At 38.5% G+C, this 14,457-nt stretch overlaps 1 long non-coding RNA gene across 3 annotated transcripts in view; it reads right to left on the bottom strand.

The window, feature by feature from the left end:
• LOC102970720 overlaps window positions 1-14,457 on the bottom strand; it is a 50,196-nt gene that overhangs the window by 23,799 nt on the left and 11,940 nt on the right. Inside the window, exons 2-4 of one of the 3 annotated variants that reach the window (XR_006222193.1) lie at window positions 8,530-8,592; window positions 7,502-7,607; window positions 7,252-7,328 (exon numbers count right to left, since the gene is read on the bottom strand). This is a non-coding gene — a long non-coding RNA (uncharacterized LOC102970720). Of the gene's footprint in view, window positions 1-7,251; window positions 7,329-7,501; window positions 8,593-14,457 lie in introns of all 3 variants that reach the window. The other 2 variants (XR_006222192.1, XR_006222194.1) reach the window with 2 other exon arrangements.

Raw genomic sequence — 14,457 nt, 5'->3', positions numbered from 1 at the left:
TTCAAAATGATAAAAGTAACAAAAAAAATTAAAATTAAAAACAGACCCACAGGGCCAAGAAAAAGGAAAATACGAATCCATCAGCGTGAAAGCTCTGCTTGAACTTTAAATTTGGTTTCATGAATTGTTATTTCCTGTTTGAGACATAAGTCTTTGTTGCTAATTCACATATCAGATTTATTTCACTTGAAACATTAAAATAGCAATTCTCTAATTTCCAATTATTAATATTTACTTCAAGAGAAAAATGAACAAAAGTATTGAGAGAAGTGGCTGCTATATACACGTTCCTGTATCTACGGATACGATCAGATAGCACAAGGTAGGCGATGGCTACTTTCCAACAATGGCACAGTTTTGAAAAACCAGTCCCCTTTCTCTTTCAAAGATCTGAAAGGTAGAGGGTAAAACAAACCTACATTTTTCTTTCACTCGCCTAACATCAATCATGGGTGACTACATCTCTGCAAGGTTGCTTTCAATTGAACGGTCTTTAGACTAATACTGTATTCCTGAAGTATTCTTAAACTGATACTGTATTCTTAAAGTATAAAGAAGATGAAGTTGGCATCTAGGAAAAGAGAAACACTCTATTGATCCCTGAAGAGACATTAGGGAAGCCAAAGATCGCATAAGTAGTCTGTCTGCCAGTGGCAACAGTGAAAGGGAAAGCTATTACTAAATAGGACTGTGCCCACCGGGATGCAGGAAGCCGCACGCTGGATCTCATTTGCTATTTGCAATATTATTTATATTTTCTGCAAATTGGATAATATGTATCCGAAGACAAGCAACATTGCTTCTTAAACAAAGAAATAGTGGGTCAAAGAACTAATAAGTGATTAGCAAAGCCAGATCTACTTTGGTCAAGTTCATCACAACATTTATAAATCGTGTCTAAGAATACCAGAGGGCCCATAGGTCCACTGAGCAAGGCTTCCAGAAAAACATCTCAGTTTAAATGCTGAAAAAGACAGTGAAAGTGCATGTCACACGTTGGAAGCTCCTCATGGGGTGGGGGTAAAAACATGCCGATGCACATGCCTCACACTTTATTCTCTTGTAATGGTGTTTTGACTGGCATGAGTTGTCCCGTTGATACAGGCCAATTACCCGTTTTCCTAGCTTGAAGAGAACTTTCGGGAGAATTTTTTTTTGTAGACTTAGCATATGCTTGAAAAAACGATATACTATTTTCCAGGAACTATCATCATTGGAAACGTTGGAGAGGGGAAGAGATTCATGTACATTGGCACTGTACAATTCAGTAATTTTGAAAGCTGTAGTTCCTCTTTCATAGAAAATGTTGCATTTTTCCTGTGTAGTGAAAGGGAATGACTACATACAATGCTTCTTAGTTGGGGCTTCAAATTAAACTTCAAGAACAGCTTTACATGTCCAGTGACCTCCTGAATAGTCCTTCTTTCACCCCATCTCAGTATGTGCAATAATGTCATACTTTGATTAATGTGCGTCTTCTTTGTTTTAGCTGCTTTATTTCTGGTCTTACTGTGCATTTCTTATGTGTCTTTAAGCCTCTGGCTGGTAAGCACTTGCCTTATGCCTCCTGTGCCAAGGAAGAGGAAATTCCTCAGAAAGGACCCTTGACTCTTGCTACTCAGAGGCCAGCAGGCTGGCATTATCTGGGAACTTACTGGAAAATCAGACTAATTTGGGATCCCCACCCCAAACCTATTGAAAAGGAATCTGCATTTTAACAAGGTCCCCAGATGAAGCAAATGCAAATTAAAATTGGAGAAGCATTGCCTTAGAGCACATTTCCTCTTCTCTGCTCAGGGATTTTTTTTCCTGGCTCTCCTTCCACTTAGAAAGAAATGTAGCTGTGTGAACAGTGGCCCATTTTCAGATCAACACAAAATAAAGGTGATATTTTGAATTTATATTAATCTACTTTCTATGTCTTCTCCATCATCTGAAGATACCGCTTACAAACTTACTTTTATTACAGCAAGATTACAAAGAAAGGGAAAGAAACAGTTAATGCTCAGCTTACAACATCCAAAATAATTTTTTTTATTCTGCAAAAGAAAAAACACTTGAAAGTAAAGCTTTTTATCTTTATCTAGAAAAAGATTTTATACCATCCCCATTCCCCCCCCCTCCGCCTTTTGCATATCACAAAGCAGGTGGACGCACATAGTAGGTTTTTTCCATAGGATAGAAAAGATATCTATTACCTAGGTCATGAATTTTTCCCATCATTAGTTTCATTTAGAAATAACTGTATATTTACAGAAGAGCTGCACATATAATATAGAGTTCTCATATACCCTTCATCCAGCTTCATATGTTGTTAACATTTTACATAACAATGGAACAATGATTGAAATTAAGAAATCAACATTGGTACAATACTCAGACCTTATTTGGATCTCCTCAGTTTTTCTACCAATTTTCTTTCTTTTCCAGGGGCCAATCTATGATACCACATTGAATCTAGTACACAAGTCTCCTTCTCCAAGCTACGATTGTTTCTTGGTCTTTTCTTGTCTTTCCCGATCTCACAGTTTTGAAGGGAACTAGGAAGAAGTTTTGTAGAATGCCCCTCAATTTGGTCTCATGTTTTCTCATGATCAGAATAAATTTATACGTTTTGGGAAAGAATGCCAGAGAGTAAAGTTAGGCCATGAATGTTCACCCTTAATGTACGAGGATAAGCTGTGGAGGAAATAAAAAACCAGAAGATCAATTCTTCTGGTCCCAAGAGATGGTAGAGAGAAAAGAGAGATAAAAGTAGGGTAAGGAGATAAGATGATATCAAGGTTCTAGTATTCAATATCTCTTTCACAGATACCTTTCAGGAGCTAATCTTTAGGGGAAGAGCAGCTTTGTAACATCTATGTAAGTAAAGGGTGACTAGAGGCCAGTGGATTAGTGGCTCACTCCCAGATTTAGGCTCTAAGCAATGGTGTGTTGGTAAATGTTTAACAACTGGCCTTGGGGAGGTGGAGATGAGAGAGAGTGGAACCCTGATTTATAATGTTTGCTCATTTCTACAGCGTAAATACTCCTACCTTGGCTGATTGGAAGCTCTCAACACGGTATCACCGAACAGGGCTTAGAAGACCTGTGTGGCAGTACACGATTATACAGTATTTCTATCACACACGTATGCTAAACATAGATTAACAGTCCAGCGCAGTAAAATAAATAGGAGGTGATGATTTTGTGTATTGACTACCTTTGCTTTTAATATAACTTGTTTAAATGTATGTTGTTATCCTTTAACTTTTAATAATGGCCACGTTGGACAGCTGGAAGGCCAAATTCCTGAAAAATTAACAACTGGCTGGGCTACAAGCTCCTTCCAGCACTACACTGCCTCTAGCGGGCTCTGGCTATTTGGCTCAACACCAAATCCCAAGGGGCTCAGAAGCAAAGGTACAGAGGCGGCAGCAGATGGATGGACACACAGGACTCGGAAGGCATTCCTGCCTCCTGATGGCCTTTATGTGGGAAACAGGAGTGTCTGGAGCTTCTTACTTTCCCATGGAGACGACTGGTAGACTAGTGGCGGTCTCGGAGCAGGGACAGAGGCTGTGAAGATAGACCTTGGGTACTAAGGGATGTGTTCAGGGCTATGGCAGCAGTCGTGAAGACCGGCACACATCATTCCAAAAGATCAGATGGGATCTACTTGCATTTCGGTGGTCCCCATTCCAGGGAAAGAATGAATCCAGCCCCTCAATAGGGAGGATCACTGAGTATCTACAGGATGGTGCACGATACGAGGCTGTCACAAGGATAAAATAAGACACCCCCCCGCCTTGCATACCCAAATGCTATCTTGGGAAAGAGGAGGAAGAAGGAGGTAAAGAATCTTAGAAAGACTGAGTCATCTAAACAGCATTACTCAAAACGTGGTCCATGGGCCAGTGCCAGTCCACAAACTACTACTGGTCTGAAGCAAGATAAATACAAGTGAGAGCTGCTTTTTAGAGATTTGTATCACAAATTGACCTTGCCAGGACATCCTAGCATGTGACCAAAGGACTTGTCTTGTGGAACAAGATACAGACCATTTCAGATGTGTTGAACCAGCAATGCAAGCATGCCTGTGCCACTGCATACTGGCCATACACAGGAAGACCAGGTTCTGGATCCAAGATAGAACAGATCAACCAATCTGAGAAGCATTTTAATCTAAGACCTTTGCAACCATCACCTTTGGGAGGGAATAAAATGCCGAATACTTTGAATCAGAGGTTGTAAAGCGTGTTCCTCGGACCAGTTATATCAGCATCGACTGGGAACTCCTTAGAAATGCAAATTCTAAGTTTCTACCAGATGTACTGAATCAGAAACCCTGGGGGTGGGCCCAGCAATCTGTGTTTTAACATGCCCTCTAGGTGATTCTGCAGTGTGTTTGAGTTTAAGAACCCCTGGTTAGAATGTTTAAAGTCAAAGAATTATGTTCAAGCGGGAAGAAAATGAAACACTATTAATTAAGTGCAAATTATTCCTGCTAGAATGCAGAGCTGAAGCCCATGAAGATCAGACCAGGTAGAGAAAAAGGGAGAAAACTGAACTTGCTTTGCATATCTGAGCAATATGCAAGTGAGTGAAGGCCAAGATGCTAATGCTGAGACTTTTAGTGGGTGATCCTTTTTTCTTCCTCTGCAAGCCTACCCACAATGCTGTGACTCCGCATTTCACATTTCCCAGCCCACGTCAGCTTGTTTTTGTTTTTTGTTTTTGTTTTTGTTTTTGTTTTTACCGAAACAGGGTCACGGTAACAGGTACAGAAGAGTATTTCTCCAGCTTTACTCTCGCCACATAATAGCTGGATTTCTGGCTTTCCTACATTCCTACAACTACTACTATTAATAGTTCAGGAGGCCCCTCTTGGCTAGTTTGTGTCATCTGTCCTTTTACCTCTCTGCTCTCAATTCCTGGCACCCCTTACTGTGTAACCTTCTCAATGCTTCTGCTCCTTGCCGGGTCCGGTTGATACAGTTTCAGTATAGAATCTGGCCGACCTGGACATTTGCCAGATCACAGCCAAGAAATTCTCTCTGCTCCCTACCAGTGCTACTTTTTCTTCCCCAGGGCTCACAGGATCTTCTAAAGCAGTCTTTCTCAACTCATGTGCCTGCAGATCACCTGGGGTTCTTCCTCTCCGGCAGGTATGATCCTGCAGCCTTAGTGTGGGCCTGAGAAGGTACATTTCTAACAAGCTCCCAGGTGATACTGATGCTGCCAGTCTGTGGACAATATTTTGAGAAACAAGGTCTAGAGCGGTGACTTCTCTGCTGTCACATGGTCTTCAACACAGGTGAGGGAACACAGTTGTAGGGTGACCAGCTGCCCTGGTTTGACAGGGATTGTCCTGAACACCCTGTGTCTTGGGCAAACCCAGATGATTGGGCATCTGAGCAGTCCTTCTCTGAGAAGCCCTCATCCTTCTTCTCCCCGCTGATTCCCCACCCGACGCTTGTATTTTGGGCTTCTAGACTCTTTCTTAAAGCAACTGTTTCCCCTTGAGGCTCTTCCGTTTTTCCTCCATACTGCCCTCCCCTTTGGCAGACCTGTCTCCACCAGCCCTAAATACGGAGCTGCATTTTCAGCCAGGGCAGCTACCTAGGCCAGTCTTAGGAAGAGCTGCCCATTTATCTTGGTCTGGAAGGGTCCACTTGATGTTTCCCCACAGCTGGTCAGGACTAAGAGGGCTCTCCAAGAGCAGTGAGGACTGGTATTTGATATATTTGACAGCTCAACATTCTCATCCCGCTGGGTCTCTGCAGACCAAGCAGGTTTCTTCAGTGCCTGGGGGCAGTGCCTGCACTGCTCTGCCTCCTAGCTGATGATGTGCATATTATCAGGAAGTAGGAAAAACCAAAATCTGTCACTCTGGGGCTTGGCAAATACAATGTGTTTTCCAGTATCTCCAATGGTCCTTTTTACATTGAAGCCATAAATTCTTTTAGGCGAAGCTCCAAGACTCATCATCCTAGAAATACAGGTCTGATTATATCCATCCACAGCTAAAAACCTTCATTAACACTGAATGTATTACAGCAGAATAATTTCCAAAGTCCCCATGTTAGTACAAAGTAATGGTTCTCAAAACTTTACTTTGTCTCAGAATGATCTACAGGGATTGCTAAAACACAGACTGCTGGCCCTACCTCTGACTTTCAGACTCAGCAGGACTGGCTGGTGGACCAGGAACTTGCATTTCTAATGAGTTCCCACACGATACTCATGCCGCTGGTCCACGGACCACACTCTGAGAACACTGCGTCCATCCATCCTTCCATCTAGCTATGGGTCATACTCCTAACACTCAGCTATACTGCATATTTTCAAAGATAACCCTTTATTCCTCGTTTATTTTGTAGGTTTTCCTACTCTGCATCTTTGTTTTGTTTCCTTCATTGACTTACTCATTTATTTTCTCACTTATTGTCATAGTCGGCTCAGGCTGCTATGACAGAATACCACAGGGTGGGCGGCTTAAACAGCAGATGTTTATTTTTTCACAGCTCGGAGGCTGGGAGGTCCAAGATCAAGGCACCAGTATATTCAGTTCTTGGTGGGGGCCCTCTTCTTGGCTTGAAGATGGCTGCCTTCTCACTGTGTCCTCATGTGGTGGAGAGGAAATGCTGGTATCTCCCCCTTCTTGTAAAGGCACTAACTCGAGCTCCACCCTTATGACCTCATATAAACCTAATTACCTCCCAAAGGCCCACCTCTCACACTATCACATTGGGGGCTGGGATTTCAACATATGAGGTTGGTGGGGGGGGTGGGGCACAGACATTCAGTGCATAACATTCACGGATTCTTTCATTCCATCAGTGGTTCATTGTTTCATCAAAACTTAGCCCTCTTGGGGCGCCTGGGTGGCTCAGTCAATTAAGCGTCCGACTTCAGCTCAGGTCATGATCTCACGGTCCGTGAGTTCGAGCCCCGCGTCGGGCTCTGTGCTGACAGCTCAGAGCCTGGAGCCTGTTTCGGATTCTGTGTCTCCCTCTCTCTCTGACCCTCCCCTGTTCACGCTCTGTCTCTCTCTGTCTCAAAAATAAATAAATGTTAAAAAAATTAAAAAAAAAAAAACTTAGTCCTCTTTACTGATGTTTAATTGGCAAATAAAAATTGTAAATATTTAAGGTTTACAGTGTGATTTTTTTATATATATACTTCAAAAATTTTTACAGACCAACATAACAGGCCCTGTCAAACATTCTCATGGCGTTTATGGTACAAGGGAAGAGAGAAAAAATTTACCCTTTTCATTCACAGAGTGCCTCAGGGTTTCCAAAGAGATCTCACATGCAGGCTCCCCTTTGATCTTCTCCAGACCCCTAAAAGACCAGCGGGGCAGAGATTATTTTACACATTTCACAGATAAAGAAATTGAAACCCTAGAGAAAAGAAATTGAAACCCTAGATAAAATACTTTCTCCTTCTAATAAACGAAGCTAATACTTCGTTTCTCTAATGGCATTTAATACATACATACATACATACATACAACCTCTTTCTAGACTCCAATCTCCATGAGAATACAATGGGTACTTCACTCTCCTTTTTGTGTCCCACAGCACTTACTTCTTAGCTTATAGTAGATGCTCATTAAAGCTCTGAGAAATGAATAAAAGAATGAAGGTTGGAGGGATAAAAATTCCATTTATTTTCTGAATCAATGATTATATTCATAAAATAATCAATGAAGAATAATATATTTGAAGATGAAAGCAGAGTTCTGGGTTATGTATTTATTTTCTATCAAAATAAACAGTGGTAGGGAGGACTAGTGTTCGTGAAGTGATTGCTGGTTGTCAGGTGTTTCGTGTTATAACATTTTGCCTTCATAACCTAACAGATTAATACTATCACTCCCATTTTCAAGTGGAGATACTGAAGACCAGAACTGTTTAGAAATTTTTGCAGATTCAGACACAGATGGTCTGTTAGAGAGGGGGCCCATCTCAATTCCGTTACCTCATGTGGCAATAGGAACACTTGAAATAACCTCCAATAACACTATGACAATAAGAAATTGTCCAGCATTTATCTACATAAGAAATTAATCTTGAGGTCATTTTTCAGTAACATAATCTCTCACCTTATTATTGACTTGCCATTGATTCACCATTTGCTGGTTGAATCTCGTGATTTATTTTCGTAAAAGGGGAAAGGAATTTCACTATTACCATGCTCTTTTCATCCTTCATGGGACCAGTCATCACTAACTGTGAAATGTTGACCTGTGATTTAGACAGTGAATGTCTTAACGAGTAGTCTTGTGTTAGAAGATGACTATTAGGAAAGAGAGTGGGAAAGGTTTGGGGTAAACCCTGGAACAAAGTGGGGGTTTGTGTGCAAGCTCTTTAGCAACACTGTAAAACTCAGAGTCGATTAGAGCAATATGTTAGACATTTACCATAAAAGACAGCTGAGAATTTTTAGAAAGTTTAAGCAAAGGACGCTGACAGTGAACATCACAGGGTCTTGACAGAGGCAAGGAAGAGACAGACAACACTCAGGAAACAGCTAACTCACCGAGCAGGGTTCACACTTGGGTTCTGCAGCCAAAGTCTTACAAGAGCAGACACGTGCAATGTCCTGAAAACCAGAGACACACGTCAAAGGTGATCATTCCCACAAATGTGTGAAATACCAATCTGCATCCTTTTCTCTTACAGGTAAAGCAATATTCTACCTGGCAAGCACCTGTTAATTTTTAATTGCAAGGTCTTATCATTTCATTAGCCATTAAGACAGCTACAGTAAATCCTGGCATCTAACAGATCTTTTTTTTTTTTTTTTTTCTTTTACAATTTCAATGAAACTGTTTTAAGGAATGAGGAAATTCTATAAAAATTTTCCAAACTTTTTGGATCGGCCAAGTGGAAAAAAGTTTTGAAGCACATTTTCAGTCCCCCTGGGGTGTTCAATTCAGAAAAATCAAGTTACAACAAGTGTCCTATTTCTTAAACAGCTTTCTGTTGTTACTTGGACTGTCAGATCACGGAGCCGGTAGAAAGTCATTCATTCAGAGAAGGGTAGGGGCGCCTGGGTGGCGCAGTCGGTTAAGCGTCCGACTTCAGCCAGGTCACGATCTCGTGGTCTGTGAGTTCGAGCCCCGCGTCAGGCTCTGGGCTGATGGCTCGGAGCCTGGAGCCTGTTTCCGATTCTGTGTCTCCCTCTCTCTGCCCCTCCCCCGTTCATGCTCTGTCTCTCTCTGTCCCAAAAATAAATAAAAAAGGTTGAAAAAAAAAATTTTAACAGAGAAGGGTAAAATTGGGGAAATAGATAAATATTTTCTCTAATTCACTGCTGATGACGTTCATGTAATATTGGCTTCAAGGGGTAGCTTCAATCACTCTTGTACAGGTCTCAGAGATGTGACACAGGCAAGGAGGCTGAACTTCTCTAAAATAAAAAACACATCAGACATTTGATTATCACTGCTTCTTGGAAAGGGTTTGGAAGTGTCTCCTTAGCCAACGGTTCTTGGTTCCTAGACATCTCTGCATTGGGGAATTCATAGTAAGGACAAAGATCTATATCTAGAAACAAAACTTGTTGCTAATGTATGTGCCTAGCAAAGGACTGGCAGGGGGGAATTGTCATTTTGTCTGGTCACTCAGGGTCTAAAACAATGAGGCCTGTTTGCAGAATAACAACACTAGATCATGCTTACATACTTCAGTTTCAGACACTGTTCTAAATACATTTTAAGCACATTTAATCCTTACAATTACCCTATCAGATACATACTAAAATTATCCTCATTTTATAGGATAAACTTAGAAACTAAGAAACAAAAGTTCAACAACCTGCCCAAGGTCACATACCTAGTAAGTGGTGACATAGGCAGTCTGCTTCCAGAACCCAGGTTCTTACCCAATAAACTACTACTTTTTACATATAGTTAATGGTATTTTCTATATGAAGCATAATATATATATATGAAACTCGTCATTAAAATTTTGAGAAAATGAAGAATGGAAGAAGAGAAATGGAAAACTAGTGCTACTAACCTCACATAATTGTTATTAGCCTTTGGGGATATTTGCTTCCCATCATATTTGTACATATATTTTTTATTTGGTGTAATTCTAGGATTTTGATTTTTTCCCCTCTTCATATTATATCAGAATTATTTCCCATGTTGCTAAAAGTGTTGGTGATGCTCATTTTTAATACCTGCATAATATTACATAGACTGAGGGTATCACTTATTTGGCAAGTCTCCAGTTCTTAGCTATCTAGGTTGCTTCCAAAAGCCCAGGGCAGGTTCAAGTGCAAGCTGTGGAGGCAGGCAGCCTGGTTCAAACATTTGTTTCTCTACTCACTAGTTCCATAATCTCGAGCAAGCTACTTGACCTCTCAAGGTTTTATTGTTCTCATCTATAAAATGAGGATATTAGTGGTAACAACCTCTACCTCCTTGGGTTTTTTGTGAGGATTAACTGCATAAATTGAAGTAAAGCACTTAAAACATTGCACCCTGTAGTTAGTATAATGAGTAATTCTGTAGTGAACATCTTTATACATAAAACAATTCACAGTAAAAAAATTATTTCTGTAGGGGCACCTGGGTGGCTCAGTCGGTTGAGCATCCGACTTCAGCTCAGGTCACGATCTCGTGGTTTGTGGGTTTGAGCCCCGCGTCAGGCTCTGTGCTGACAGCTCAGAGCCTGGAGCCTGCTTCGGATTCTGTGTCTCCTTCTCTCCCTGCCCCTGCCCCACTTGTGCTCTCTCTCTCTCTCTCTCTCTCTCTGTCTCTCAAAAATAAATAAATGTAAAAACAATTTTTTTAATTTAAAAAATTAAAAAAAAAATTATTTCCGTAATAGATACTCCTAGACATAAGATTACTGGGTCAAAACATACAAATTTTTTTGTTTATTTTTAAAAAAAATATTTATTTATTTTTGGGAGAGCACAAGAGGGGGAGGGGCAGAAAGAGGGGGACAGTGAGTCCAGAGTGGGCTCTGTGCTGACAGACTGACAGCTGGGAGCCAAATGTGGGGCTCAAAGTCATGAACTGTGAGCTCATGACCTGAGCTGAAGTCTCAGCCCCAGACTGAGCCACCGAGGTGCCGCTCTTTTTTGTTCTAATATCTGATTTACATCACCAAAGCATTTCCAAAAAGTATTACATAGATTTACATGCCACCAGTTATGTAAGAAGAAACCATTTTCCACTGTACCTTGCTAACTCTGGGTACTAACATTAAATTTTCTATTGCTTTGCCTTCCAGTTCATCAATCTGTTCTTCAGCTGTTTCTAATCTGTTCTTAAACCCATCCATTGAGTTTTTAATTTCTGTCAGTTTACTTCTTAGTTCCAGAATTTCCATTTGGTTTTTATATAGTTACCAATAATATGCAGAAATTCCCTATCTGCTCATCTAATTTTGTTAATTTATTAATTACAGATATTTTAAAGTCTGTTATCTGGTCTACAGGTATGACTGGTTAATTTTATTGCCAGACATTGTGTATGAAAAATTGTACAGATAATTTGAGCCTCTGGGTGATATCTTTGTCAAGTGGTGTTTTACCTTCTAACAGGTAGTTGTGTAAGTGAGATCTCTCTTGGATTGCCTACTCTCTGGGTTTTTGGCTTCTCCAATCCTCTCCACCTTAAAGCTCTAGGATGCTTTTAAACAAATATTTGCTAGATTTTATCCAGGTTTCCCACTTTGTCCAGAGGGTAAGTTTATCTAAATGAAAATAATCTGTATCAGCTGGGAATGTAAATCCTTGACATTAAAGTTAAAATAATTGATTAAGCCTAAATACAGCTTATTTTTGATTTAGTATATATTCAATTGATTATTAGTAAGGCTGAATGTTTTTATGTTTGCAAATGTGTTATATTTCATCTTTTGTGAAATGTGATTTTAGTCTTATCTCATATATTGGCTAAATAGGCTTCTATTTTATCTCATGTATTAGTTTTTAGCTGTGGAGTTTGTATGAGCTTCTGTTAATAATACGATAATTAACCCTTTTGTTATGTTCAAATAATTGTACCTAGCCTACTGTTTGTTTTGCTGCTATCTTTATATAAATCAAATCTATTTTATTTTTCACTTTGCAATTTGTTACAGTATTCTAAATCTTTAAAACCAAGTCCCTTTAGATTTCCTATGGTTTAAGTGTTGCTATTTTGTGTATCATGAGTATATAAATTGTTTTTTTTTCAAACAGTTAATCAGTCCACACACTGTAAAATATTTTCCCTTTCCATTGGTTTGTGTTCTAACATTATCAAATATTTTGTTATTATATAATTGTTAACCACTTATTTTTCCTAATTAATCTATTTTGGTGCCAGTATCACATGATTTTAGTTATTATAACTTTATAATATATTTTAATATTTGATAAGACTAGTCTGCCCTCATTATTTTTCTTTCTCAGAAATGATTTCTACTATTCTTGCCTACTTTCTTTTCCAGATTTATGTGAAAATCAAGTTCCTCTCACCATTACCTCAAAATGTGAAAAACAAAAGAGACATGATTATTAGATTCCCCATTAAATCTATACTTTGGAAATAATTAACAATTTAAAAATGTTACCTTTTCAAAATCAGAAACCAATATTTTGATTAACTTAATATTTTTATAGCTCTCAAACAGTTTTATCTAGGTAGGTAGCATATTTCTGTTTAAACTCAGAGTTTTACATATCTTGTTGTTCTTGTAAAATAAATCTTTTAGAGGTTTGTGTTTAAGCTAATGATTGCTAATATTTAGAAATACTATTGGTTTATGTGAAGAGTCATATGTCTTCCAAGATTTCACTAATTAATTAGGTCTATACACATTTTTGTTCACTTCTTTGGGTTTTCAAACATACTTTTTCCTTTAGTATGTTTTATTATATTGATAAGGGCTTTAAAATAATGTTTAATAACAATTATTATGGCAGAACCACTATACCAACTTCTACCCACCTCTGTTTTTAAAGATGTATATTTCTAGTATTTTTACATTAATTTTGACTATTGGTTAAACAAATTTATTATCATGTTAAAACACAGTTTATTTTTTCTTTTTATCATTTTATCAGGAACAAGTGTTAAATTTTGTCCAACACTGTGTTTAAAAAGCAATCTATCATAATAATCATTTACTTCTTATTTAATTTACCGATGTGAAATATTTCATTAGTTTAAGTTTCTAATTTTGTAAACTTTTGCACTGCTGCTTGGATATACATTATTTTCACTGTTTTGCTCCATCATAAAAAGCATGCTAAAGGGTGCCTGAGTGGCCCAGTCGGTTAAGCGTCTGACTTCAGCTCAGGTCATGATCTCACGGTTCCTGGGTTAGAGCCCCGACTGGGGCTGTGTGCTGACAGCTCAAAGCCTAGAGCCTGCTTAGGATTCTGTGTCTCCCTCTCTCTCTGCCCCTCCCCTGCTTGTGCTCTGTCCCTCTCTCTCCCTTTCTCTCTCAAAAATAAATAAACATTAAAAATTTTTTTAAATAAAAAGCACGTTAAATTACTTTATGTTTTAAGTTATTTAATGCATTATTTTTCAGTGTCATTATTCCTTTACTAATGTTATATTAATAATTATTATAAAATAGTCTCTTTTGTAATTCTGCTATTGCTTTATCTGCTTTAGATGTGAGCACGTTAGGCTGCAAAATCTTTGCCCTTTTAAAAAGTATTTCCATGTCATTTATCTTTAAGTATGACTCTATTAAGCACCACCAAATCATACGACTTTCATTTTAATTTAATGTGAAGATCTTCCCATTTGAATAGAGAAATTTAAGACATTTATACTTGTCATAATTTTTGAGCTTGGCTGCACTTATTCTATGTTTTCTTCTTTTCAATCATTCCTTATTGTTTCCTTTCCATTTTGTCTTTTGGACTGTTTTGTTTATTTTTATCTTCTACAATTATTTATAAAATAGATATTTTTCTTCCCACTCAACTAGTATCCATTTGGAATTGCTCATGACTATCCTAAATGCCTTCTTATCTAAAGATTTAAAACTAAAGCAGCAACTGCTAATGCATTTGTTTTCTCCACCTTCTTTTTCCACATGGTGGTTATTAGTTACAGGCTCTTCATTTAAAAATTAAAAAAAGCTTTTAGGATTATTTTATTGAAAACATTGCTCCCTTAGTAAAGAAAACCATGCGGTGATCAACATCAATTCTTAATTCATTTCAATTTTCACTATGTTTTATTCATTTATTACTTTGTCTTGACCTTCGATGCTTAGTTAAGGCTAAACTTTTTCCTGAAATTTCCCATTCTTGATTTCTTATATATCTGACCACTGAGTGATCTGGATGATATCTCTGCAACTTTTGCAGTTAAGTACCCTTTGTTGTTATACTTTCTAAGACCTTCCCAAGTTAAAAATTTTCTTCTGTTGCTTTTACGTATGAGCCAATAATTGGGTAGGCATAAAACTTAAAGAGTCAAACTTGTTTTACTTAGAA

Source organism: Panthera tigris, chromosome C2 (assembly GCF_018350195.1).
Source record: "Panthera tigris isolate Pti1 chromosome C2, P.tigris_Pti1_mat1.1, whole genome shotgun sequence".
Taxonomy (NCBI): Eukaryota; Metazoa; Chordata; class Mammalia; order Carnivora; family Felidae; genus Panthera; species Panthera tigris.
This window is presented reverse-complemented; position numbering and strand designations above follow the sequence as displayed.